The 12,140-nt window shown below is 45.0% G+C and overlaps 1 long non-coding RNA gene across 1 annotated transcript in view; it reads left to right on the forward strand.

The window, feature by feature from the left end:
* Positions 1 to 788: 788 nt before the first annotated feature.
* The window catches only part of LOC145353002 (uncharacterized), a 33,396-nt gene continuing 22,044 nt past the window's right edge, over positions 789 to 12,140 (forward strand). Inside the window, exon 1 of the long non-coding RNA XR_013888633.1 lies at positions 789 to 893. This is a non-coding gene — a long non-coding RNA (uncharacterized LOC145353002). The remainder of the gene's footprint in view (positions 894 to 12,140) is intronic.

Consider the following 12,140-nt stretch of genomic DNA (forward strand, 5'->3'; position numbering starts at 1 on the left):
TGTACTGATCACAGTCCCACACAGACCCTACTCCATACATATATCCTGCTAATACCCCTGACATTCCCATGGCCAACCAACTTAACCCACACATCTTTGGACTGAGGGAGGAAACCGGAGCACTCTGAGGAAACCCACACAGACATGGGGAGAATGTGCAAACTCCACACAGACAGTCACCCAAGGCAGAAATTGAACCTCAGACCCTGGTGTTGTCAGGCAGTAGTGCTAACCACTGGGCCGCCCTGATTTAATGATTTTCACACTGATTTAGTGATTTGCACATTGATCTTAATGATTTGTCACACTGATTGTGTGGGTTACACACTAGTTTAATGATTTTCACACTGGTCTAGCAACTTTACATGCTGGTTTAATAATTTTTTCAGGCGGATTTAATGATTTTCACACTGATTTAGTGATTTGCACATTGATCTTAATGATTTGTCACACTGATTGTGTGGGTTACACACTAGTTTAATGATTTTCACACTGGTCTAGCAACTTTACATACTGGTTTAATCATTTTTTCAGGCGGATTTAATTATTTTCTCACTGGCTTAGTGGGTCGCACACTGATTTAATTATTTCTCACACTGATTTGGTGATTGTCACTCTGATGTAGCAGTTTTTCACACTGGTGCAGTGATTTTTTTTTCACGCCGATTTAGTGATTTTTCACAGTGGTGTTTCACACTGATTTTCTGGGTTACACACACTGCCTCCTCTGGCTTGTCTCACGCCTGCAGACTGATGTGCCCCCGCCTTCCAGCGCTACGTGGCCGGAGCTGGAGTGGGGACAGCGGGTCCCGGGACAGATCGCAGCCGCGTTCAGGGGCTGTGGCCACGGCTGTTGTGTGAGAGGGAGTTGCCGAGCCAGCTCTAGAGTCACCGTGAGTACAAGCAGTAATTAGAGGGATGGTGCCAGAGTAATTTCTGCCGAGAGAACTAATAATTAAAGTGCAGTTAGCTCGAGTCAGTGCAGCCTTGTCTGTAATTGGGGGGGGGGAGAAGCAACTTGCCAATTTCTTAAACTTCATCTTGTCTGAGTGTAACGGGGAATAACACGGGCGGGTTATATCCTGCTGTCGGTAAAGGAATGACCTCCGTTTCTGTAGCTCTCACCACCTCAATTAGCCCCAGCATCCTTCAAAGTATTTTAAAAACTTTGTTTTGGGGTTTAGTCACTATCCCAATATGGGAAACGTGGCAGAGTAGTTGTGCACAGCAAGCTCCCACAAACAGCAGTATGAACCTGTTTGTGCAGCTGAGAAAGATACTCAGCCTCTTTCCAAATGGTGCCAAAGTGGATCTTCCCCCATTCACCCTGGAGAAAATGAAATGAAGTCTCTGTTTAAAAGACCCACCTGGGTCTGCTGAGAGATTTGAACCTAGTTTAAGTCCACTTATTAGTGTAACAAGTAAGGCTTACATTGAGGTTACTGCAAAAATCCCGTAGCCTGCCACGTTCCTGCGCCTGTTCGGGTACACCGAGGGAGAATTTAGCATGGCCAACGCAGCTAACTGGCACGTCTTTCAGCCTGAGGGAGAAAACCAGAGCACCCGTAGCGAACCCATGCAGACGTGGGGAGAACATGCAGACTCCGCACAGACAGTGACCCAAGCCGGAATCGAACACGTGTCCCTGGCGTTATGAGTCAGCAGTGCTAACTGACCGCTGTGCCACCGTGTCGTCCCCGTGGCTGGTGTCACTCGAGCTGGCACTACTCAGCGTCACTGAGGTATACAAACACGTAAATCTGTTGCCTTTAACTTGAGCCCTTGTATGTGTCATGGGGTTTGGCAGCATCCAGTCTGATACAGGATATTCAGGAGATGGTCTCACTTTTTGTCACCCTGGAGACAGTTGTGTGCAAGTAAAGGTGGGCAGGTTGTTAACATGAATGGACCCACCCTGTGCCTTCCTGGGGGGACTTTGAGGTGGAGGGTTATGAAGCATCTCGGATTCTCGCATGTTTTATTGATTGATCAAATTCTGAGCTTGAGCAGTTGGTGATCTAGGTAAGAATGTGTCAATATGGTGGCAGAGACACCCAGTGTCAGCTGTAGTTCACCTCTGAGTCAGAAGGCTGTTGGTTTGACTCCCGGTACAGGAACCCGTGTACAAAATTTTCATGTTAGTGACTTTGTCCTCTAGAACTTAATTGATTTCAGGGACACCATCCAGTCACAATGGTCTTTCAGAAACCTTCGCTCATGTTAGTTCATTCTTAAGTTTCCTCTGAGGTGGTCAAGCAAATGCCCAATTGGGTCAAAGAACAGTGCAGCATAGGAACAGGCCCTTCAGCCCACCAAGTCCGCGTCAATCACTTTGTCCTATCTAGACCGACTGCCTGTATCCCTCTATTCCCCACTTGTTCATGTGTCTATCCAGATCGGATGAATTCAGCGCACTCTCATTCTGTGAATGAAGAAATTACAATCAGAGTTTGTCTAGGTTGGAAAGTGCAGGGAGAGAATGGGAGGGGAGGGGGGCGTGGTGAAGGAGTGAGTGGAGAGAGAACCCAAGAACCATGAAGGCAAGAGAGGACATGAGTTTCTCTCGATGAGGAAGAACAGGACTGAGGACAGGCAGTGAGTGCAAAGATGGCAGTTGGGTGAGTTGCTAGCTACAGGCTATAAATCTGGAATAGCAAAATACTGTGGATGCTGGTGTTGCTGAGGAGGATAGTTTTAGGCTACAGAATGATATTGATCGGCTGGTAAGATGGGCAGAGCAATGACAGATGGAATTTAATCCTGGTAAGTGGGAGGTTATGCGTTTTGGGAGACCTAATAATGATAGGATATACACAATGAATGTAGGTCCCCAGGGAGTATTGAGGAACAAAGATATCTTGGGGTACAAGTCCATAGATCCCTGAAAGTGGCAGCACAGGTAGATGGGTGGTAAAGAAGGCTTATGGAATGCTTGCCTTCATTACCTGGGGCATAGAATACAGGAGCAGTGAAGTCTTGGTACAACTTATTAGGCGCATTGGCTATGCTAAATTCTCCTCCCATCCTGGAGTGTGGCGACTGGGGTCTTTTCACAGTAACTTCATTGTAGTGTTAATGTAAGCCTACTTGTGATGCTAATAAATAAACTTAAACTTTATAAGACATTGGTTAGGCCACAGATGGAGAATTGTGTGCTGTTCTGATCACACTATCAGAAGGATGTGATTGTGCTGGAGAGGGTGCAGAGGAGATTCACCAGGAATTTGCCTGGGATGGGAAGTTTCAGCTATGAGGAGAGACTGGATAGACTGGGTTTGGTTTCCCTGGAGCAGAGGAGGCTGAGAAGGGGATCTGATAGAGGTATCAAAATTATGAGAGTTGGAGATAGGGAAGATTGTAAGTATCTTTTCCCCATGCCAGAGATGTCTAAGACTAGAGGTTTAAGGTCAAGGGTAGGTGGTTAGAGGGAATCTGAGGGTACAATTTTTCACCCAGAAGGTGGTGGAAATGTGGAATGTGCTGCCTGAGGGAATGCTGGAGACAGGTACTCTCTCGACATTTAAGAAGCATATAGTATCCTGGGAATTATTAATTGGGGCATAGAATAAAAAAGCAACGAGACACAATGGTTAGCAATGCTGCCTCACTGCACCAGGGATCCGGGTTCCATTCCAGTCTTGGGGATTCTCTGTGTGGAGTTATGGCATTTGCATGTTCTCCCCATGTCTGCGTGGGTTTCTCTGGGTGCTCCAGTTTCCTCCCACAGTCAGAAGTTGTATAGGTTTGGTAGATTGGCCAAGGTAGCTCTGTGAGGTTACAGGGATAGGGCTTGGGGATGGATTTGGGTAACTCTGGAGAGTTGTGCAGACTCGATGGACTGAACAGTGTCCTTCTGCACTGCAGGGATTCTATAGCTCAATTTATACAAGGCACTAGTTAGACCTCAGCTGGAATATCGTATACAGCTCTGGATGCCACACATATATGAAGGATGTGAATACGTTGGCGAGAGTGCAGAAGTGGTTTACAATAATGGTTCCAGGACTGAAATATCTTCAGTTATGAGGATAGATGGGAGAGCCCGTTCTCTTTGGAGAGAAAGAAGGTGAAGGGGAAATTTGATCTAGATGTTCAAAATCACGAGGGGGCTGGACAGAGTGGATAGGGAAAAACTGAGAATCAGAGGACACAGAAGTGATTGGCAAAAGAGATGATATGAGGAGAAACTTTTTCACACAGTGAATGCTTAGGGTCTGCAAAGCATTGACTGTGGTGAAGGCAGGTTCGATCGAGGCATTCAAGAGGGAACTGGATTATTATCTGAAAAGGGAGAACGTGCAGGCTTACAGGGAGAAGGTGAGGGAGTAGCACTGAGTAAATTGGAGTGCCAGCGCTGACATGATGGCCTCCTGAGCTGTAATGATTCTATGAGAATGGATAAACATGCATGTTTGAACAGGCAGTGGAGAAATCTCTCTGGAGTGACTGGAATGGAATTAACGTGATTTACTGCTGCAAAAATCTGTTGTCCATCTGTTTCTATCAAGCTTTACAAACACAGATGAATGAGTTTACGATAACGTAATACAAATGGTTTAGATCAAAGGGATTTGGTTGGTTATTGAGACATTTTCTAAGAACCACAAGCAGCTTCCACACAACTGTACAAAGAATGTTTCAACATATTTCAGTGTGGGTTTCCTCTGGGTGCTCCACTTTCCTCCCACAGTCCAAAGATGTGTGGGTTAGGTCGATTGGCAATGATAAATTAACCCTAGCATCAGGGGGATTAGCAAGGTAAATATGTAGGGTTATGGGAATAAGGCCTGGGTGGGATTGTGGTCGGTGCAGGTAGCCTCCTACTGCACTGTAGGGATTCTGTAATACAGTGGATGCGCTGTAAGATCACTAAGTGGTGAGTTTTGTGAAGTCTGTATTTGACTCCCGAAGATTCCTGCATCCTGCTAATCAGGATGTTTTATGTGTAAGGTTGTTTTTCCATGAGATGTGTGTGTAGACTTGATTTTGCGTCTTGGTTTATGTCTTGAATGTGAAAGAATATAGCTGACCCCCATCCTAAAAGCCAAGGCAATCGACCCACACATCTGGAAGAGTGCCTCTGATGTTTCAAACACACAGGAGATCCTCCAATCCGGTTCTAGTTGAGTGATACCTTGCTATGCCATGTGATCTTTATCATTTCCTGTTTAAATACCAAAGTGCGGGATTGCTTATCTTGACCAGCATTTGGACTAAGACATTAAACAGACCTTGTGTTTTATGTGCTCCTTTGCAATGATGCACTCAAGTTTAAACAAAACGAAATGTCAACATTCACGAATCGTTCTCTGTCTGCCCACCCATGTGGGCTTTCGAACTATTCGCATCAACATTTATCCAGCAGCGTCTGTGAAGCAAAACACTGCAGATGCTGGAAATTCTAAATCAAAAGGGAAAATGCTGGAAAAGCCCCCCCACGTCTGGCAACATCTGTGGAAAGAGCAACAGAGTTAAGGGCTGAATTGTCTAGTTTCGTACGTAGAAACATAGAAAATAGGAGCAGGAGAGGACTATTTGGCCCTTTGGACCAGCTCCACCATTCATTATGATCATGGCAGATCATCCAACTCAATCCTGTCACCCCGCCCCCCACAACCAATATCCTTTGATCCCCTTCACCCCAAGAGCTATATCTAACTCTTCTAGAAACCATACAATGTTTTAGCTTCAACTGCTTTTGGTGATAGTGAATTCCACAGGCTGACCACTCTCTGGGTGAAGAAATTTCTCCTCATCTCTGTTCTAAATGGTCTATCCCGTATCCTCAGTGTGTGGCCCCTGGTTCTGGCCTGCCCTGCCATTAGAAACATCCTTCCTGCATCTGCCCTGTCTAGTCCTGTTAGAACTTTATAGGTTTCTATGAGACTCCGTTTAGTTCTCCTGAACGTCACCAAATACCAACTCAATCTCTCATACGTCAGTACTGCCATCCTAGAAATCAGTGTGGTAAACCTTCACTGCACACCTTCCAGAGCAAGAACATCCTTCCTCAGATAAGGAGGCCAAAACTGCACACAATGTTCCAGGTGTGGCCTCCCCAAATTGCAGCAAAAGAGCCCCGCTCTTGTACCCAAGTATCACTACCGGCCAGAGTGGCGAATTTGGCATTCTGGATAAATCACCATTCACAGCTGTGGAACCAGAGAATCCCAACCATGGGTGAGATCAGAGAATTCTGGCCAAGCTTTCAAATCCAATAGGGGTAGGATTAGTAAGTTTGCAGATGACACAAAGCTGGGTGGTTAACAGTGAGGTGGAGTGTCTTGGGCTGCAAGAAGATATAGATAGAATGTTCAAATAAGTGGCAGATGGAATTTAGCCCTGGAAAATGTGAGGTGCTAACTTTGGGAGGAGTAATTTGGCAAGAAAGTACTCAACGAATGGTCGGACACTAGGAAATTCTGTGGAACAAAGGTATCTTAGCCACAGATCTCTGAAAGTGGAAGGGTTTGTTAGTAGTGTGGTGAAAAAGGCATATGGGATACTTGTCTTTATCAATTGAGGCATAGATTACAAAAGCAGGGAAGTCATAAGAACATAAGAAATAGGAGCAGGAGTAGGCCATCTAGCCCTTCGAGCCTGCCCCACCATTCAATAAGATCATGGCTGATCTGTCGTGTTGGACTTGTATGGGATTTTGGTGAGGCCACAGCTGAAATACTGTGTGCAGTTCTGGTCACCACGTTACTGGAAAGATGTGATTGCACTGAAGGGGGTGCAGAGGAGATTCACCAGGATGGTGCCTGGGATGGAATACTTAAGTTATGAAGAGAGGTTAGATAGGTCTGGGTTGTTTTCATTGGAGCAAAGAAGACTGAGGGAAGCGACCTGATCAAGGTGTACAAGATTATGGAAGATATGGACAGAGTGGATAAGAGCAGCTTAGTTAAAGGATCAGTCATGAGGACACACAGGTCCCAGGTGAAGGGCAGGAGGTTTAGGGGGGATATGAGGAAAAACCTTTTTATCCAGAGGGTGGTGATGGTCTGGGAGGGTGGTGGAAGCGGGTTGCCTCACATCCTTTAAAAAGTATTTGGATGAGCACTTGGCACACCACAATGTTCAGGGCTATGGGCCAAGTGCTGGCAGATGGGTTTAAAGCGTAGTATAGCACTGGAGCAGATCCTTCAGCCCTCCAAGCCTGCACCGACTGTGATATCTGCTTAAACTAAAACTGTATATACTTATGGAGTCCATATCCTTCCATTCCCATCCTATTCATGTAGTCCTCTGCCCCTTAAATGCAGCTATTGTACCTGTGCCACTATCTTACCTAGGTGGGAGTTCAGGTGCTCCTAATGTGTCAGTGCAGACTTGATGGGCCGAAGGGCCTCTTCTGTGCTCTATGATTCTATAACACTTCTTTGGTAGAATTATAATTTCTGCTGTTAAAAGGTAGGACAGCGGGGATGGTGTGGAGGGTGGAGCAGAAGAGAAGTTCGGGCTTTGGGTGGAGGTTGAGAGTGATTAAATTATCAACATAGCATGAAATCAAAGGCAAAGAAAAGGAGAATGGTTACAGTAAAAGAACAAAGCATTGGTCTAGTGTAGGTGTTAATAGCAGAATAAGGATCAGCACTGTCTGAAAACAAAATAGATTGTGTTACTAGCAGAATAAAGATAGCAGTGTCTGAAAGCAAAAGAGCAGAATATGTTAATAGCAGAATGAAGGTCAATGCTGTCTGAAAGTATGAACATGAGAACAGGATCCAGATTGGCACTTTTCCTTTACTGTTTCTGTCTTTGTCCAGACCTTTTAGGTGCAGAACATGAAACACACTGTCTGTAGTAGTCACTAGTTGTTCTCATGGAAAAATACCCATAGATTTGATTCCAGTGCTGTTAGATGGCAGTGGATGAATGGTGGAAGAAAAGGAATAATAAAGCAAGGCTTAAATATCTGACCTTGACTTTCTTCATACAACATTGGGAACTGAGGCACGCATCCAGCCTGTACTTGGGCGCAGGTTTTTGGGGGTTATGTTGTTGGGGAACAGTAGTTGTAGGAGGGACTTTACTCTCCAACTAACATCGGAATAGGAATTAGGAGCACGAGTAGGCCATTGGGACCACCTTGCTCCGCCATCCAATAAGGTCATGGCTAATCTGGTTGTGGCCTCAGCTCTACTCTCCTGCCTCTAACTCTGCCCCCTGTCCCCCCATTACGCTGCCCCATAACCTTCAACTCTGTTGATGATCGAAGATCTATCTAACTCAACCCTGAATATATTCAATGTCCCAGATACCCTCTGCTCTCTGAGGCGGAGAATTCCAAACATTAACAACCCTCTGAAGTAAGAAATTCCTCCTCATATCCTTCTTAAATGAGACACTGCTTATTTTTAAGCTGTCACCCCTCGTTTCTGATGCCTCCATGAAGGGAAACATCCTCTTGGCATCCAGCCTATTAAACCCCTCTCAGAACCTTATCATAACGCTACCACCTCTCCCACCACGGAATTGGAGTGGGTCCGACTACGGAAATTTCCATTGACCTCGAGTGGGAATTTCCTGTCTCGCTCGAGCGAGGCTGTAAAATCCCAGCTTATATGTTTCAAAAAGATCATGTCTCATTCTTCCAAACCGCAATAAACATGGGCTCAACTTTCCTCAGAAGACATTTATCCCAGGGTAAGTCCTAGTGAGCTTGGAGTTGTAGCCACAATGAGGTCAGTTATGGTCTTATCAAATGATCGAGCAGGCTCGAGGGGCTGAGTGGCTGACTCCCAATTCTTATATTGTTTAAAGAGCTTCTATCGTAAATCTATCCCTGTTTAGGCAAGGCGACTAAATTTGTAAACATTACTCTCAGTGTCCCTGTTTGATCTGATTGGTATGTTTGACACTAGCCTAGACTAGTGGAATCAGTTTCAGTTTGTCCCTGCTGGAACAGTGCAACTGATTTTGGCTTAGGACTTGACTAATTAAATTGTCTACTTAGGAGCTGTGCTTTCTGCACAGCAAGTTATTACCATCGCTCTTCTGGTCTGGCCAGTCTGTTGGGCAGGGTAACCAGGCTGACACGCTGGAACTGTCAAAAGAAAGATTTCTAGTTTGGACCAAGGTGTAGTTTGCAAGGGCTTGCCTAGATATTGATTTCTGAGCGACTTTGGGGATGGGTTGGAGGCCTAGGATGGTCTACTCTTCCCATCTCTCCAGGAGGTTCCACTGTGAGGGGGATGCAGTGCGGTGATGTTGGTCAAAGATGGTCAAGCAGGATGACCTTTCCAACCAGACAAGCATAGATGGAAGTGGAAGAGGCAGTGAGCAGCCCCAGTGTGGCTCAGCACCCCAGGAGACTGGGTAAGAACAAACAACTGTACAGCACAGGAACAAGTCCTTTGGCCCATTACGTCTGCACCGACCCATGACACCTCTCTAAACTAAAGATCTTTTGCCTCCACATGGTCCATATCCCTCTATTTCATACCTGTTGATATATCTGTCAAGATGCCTCTTAAACGTTGCTATTGTATCTGCTTCTACCACCTCCTCTGGCAGCGCGTTCCAGGCACTTAACTTCCTCAGTGTAAAAAAAATTGCCTTTCGCCATTAAACTTCCCCCTTTTACCATAAACCTATCTTTTTCCCAGTCAATTACTAGGGGCCATAGGTTTAAGGTGTGAGGGGCAAGGTTTACAGGAGATGTACGAGGCAAGTTTTTTTACACAGAGGGTGGTGGGTGCCTGGAACTCGCTGCCGGAAGGTGGTAGCGGAAGCAGATATGATAGTGACTTTTACGGGGCTTCTTGACACATACGTGAATAGGATGGGAATTTGGGCCCCGGAAGGGTTTTAGTGCAGGCTTGGAGGGCCAAACGGCCTATTACTTTGCTGTAATTTTCCCAGTAATAGAAGTTTCTACCCTGGGAAAGAGACCATCCATTCTATCCATGTGTCTCTTATAATTTTGTAAACTTCATCCCTCGCCTTGGGGAGAGCCAGGGACTTGGGTAAGGGTGGGTTGGCACTGGCACCTGATTGGCAGCGAGGACCCTGCAGAGAAACGCTGAGTCTCCTGAGGCAGTGATGCTCAGTAGTGTGGAGAAAATGATCCTCTTCCTACAGAGCCTGTGTCTTGCCTCCTTCCAACTGGATCTTAGCATCCGTTCCCTCTGACTTGAGGGGCATTGTGGCTGGGGAGAAAGCAGCTGGTTCTCCTGCTGTTGGCAGCAGTAGACTCTTTTACCTGACGGCAGGCTGGAAGGTGAAGTTACAATGCTGCTCCCACGTTGTACTAAAGCTGGCAACAGTTTCTGACCCAATTTCGTTTCCCAGGACTTTCTCGACTTGTCCCTCCTTCAATTTGCAGCCTGGCAAAATTCTGCCTTTGATTCCTCAGCACTAACATGTTGCATTTGAACAGAATATTCATGCATAGACTTCATACCATAAACCTTTTGCAGTGTTGTTAGTCAGTGAGTATGAAATTCTGCAGAGAGAAGTGAATTCTAAATGTTAATCATATCATAGGTAATTTCTAATATATAAATAAAATTGAAGATCCGTGTCAGCCATGGCTCAGTGGTAGTGTATTTGTCTCAGCGTTTTGCTCAGGACATTGTGGGCTCCAGCTCTATCCTGATATTGAACCACAGAGTCTTGGCTGTCACTTTAATGCAATACTGAGGGAATGTCGCACTGTCAGGTGCCATCTTTCGCATGAATTGATGAACTGAGACATCGCCTCTTCTCTCCATAAGATGTAACACATCTGATGATAATATTTGAAGAAGAGCATATCTCCAGTGTCCTGTTCTTTTCTTTCCCTAAATCAACATGCAGATGATGCCAAGATTGGTGGCATGGTGGACAGTGAGGAAGGTTATCTCCAATTGCAGCGGGATCTTGATCAATTGGGCCAGTGGGCTGATGAATGGCAGATGGAGTTTAATTTAGACAAATGTGAGGTGATGCATTTTGGTAGATTGAACCAGGGCAGGACTTACTCAGTTAATGGTAGGTGTTAGGGAGAGTTACAGAACAAAGAGATCTAGGGGTACATGTTCATAGCTCCTTGAAAGTGGAGTCACAGGTAGACAGAATGGTGAAGAAAGCATTCAGCATTCTTGGTTTCATCGGTCAGAACATTGAATACAGGAGTTGGGATGTCTTGTTGAAGTTGTACAAGACATTGGTAAGGCCAGGCTTGGAATACTGTGTACAATTCTGGTCAGTCTATTGTAGAAAGGATATTATTAAACTGGAAAGAGTGCAGAAAAGATTTACTAGGATGCTACCGGAACTTGTTGGATTGAGTTACAAGGACAAGCTGAATAGATTGGGACTTTTTTCTGTGGAGCACAGGACAAAAGAAAAGGGCAGCATGAACAAGTTGGGCCGAGAGCCCTGTTTCCATGCTGTAATCCTCGTTAACTCCATGACTGAGACTAATAAACAAAGAAATGGCCACCCAGTTATGTCTGAACCGGGTTTAGTCTTGATGAAGATATGCAGAAGTTTACAATCATGTGAATCGATCTCCTTTTGCTGATTGGAATATGAACAGCTTCATCTTCTAAGTGAGTGGTTAAATGTGGCACAATATTATGTCCCAATGGTCATGTAATATCTCACATTCGAATATTACACTCTCTGTAACCTTAGAATTAACAAAACATAAGTAGGGATCTGCATTCATATGGTGCCTTTATGACCTCAGATCCCAAAGAACTTTACAGCCAATAAGATACTTTTCGAAATGTGGTCACTGCGAGGAACCCAGCAACCAATCAGTGCACAGTAAGCTCCCATTATACAGCAATGTGATAATGGTCAGATAAGCTGTTTTTGTTATGTTAGAGTCATTATTTTATAGACCTCTGGAAAGATTTATAAAATAACGAGAGGTATGATAATGGTCAGATGAACTGTTTTTGTGATGTTAGAGTCACAGAGATTTATAGCATGGAAACAGGCCTTTGGCCCAACTTGTCCATGCCCTTATTTTCTGTAAAACTCCTAAGCTAATCCCAATTGCCTACATTTGGCCCATATTCCTCTATACCCATTGTACGCATGTAACTATGTAAATGCTTTTTAAAAGACAAAATTGTACCCGCCTCTACTACTATCTCTAGCGGCTTGTTCCAGACACTCACCACCCTCTGAAAAAATTG

The sequence above is a fragment of the Carcharhinus amblyrhynchos genome, chromosome 15, assembly GCF_965287045.1.
Source record: "Carcharhinus amblyrhynchos chromosome 15, sCarAmb.v2.hapA, whole genome shotgun sequence".
Taxonomy (NCBI): domain Eukaryota; kingdom Metazoa; phylum Chordata; class Chondrichthyes; order Carcharhiniformes; family Carcharhinidae; genus Carcharhinus; species Carcharhinus amblyrhynchos.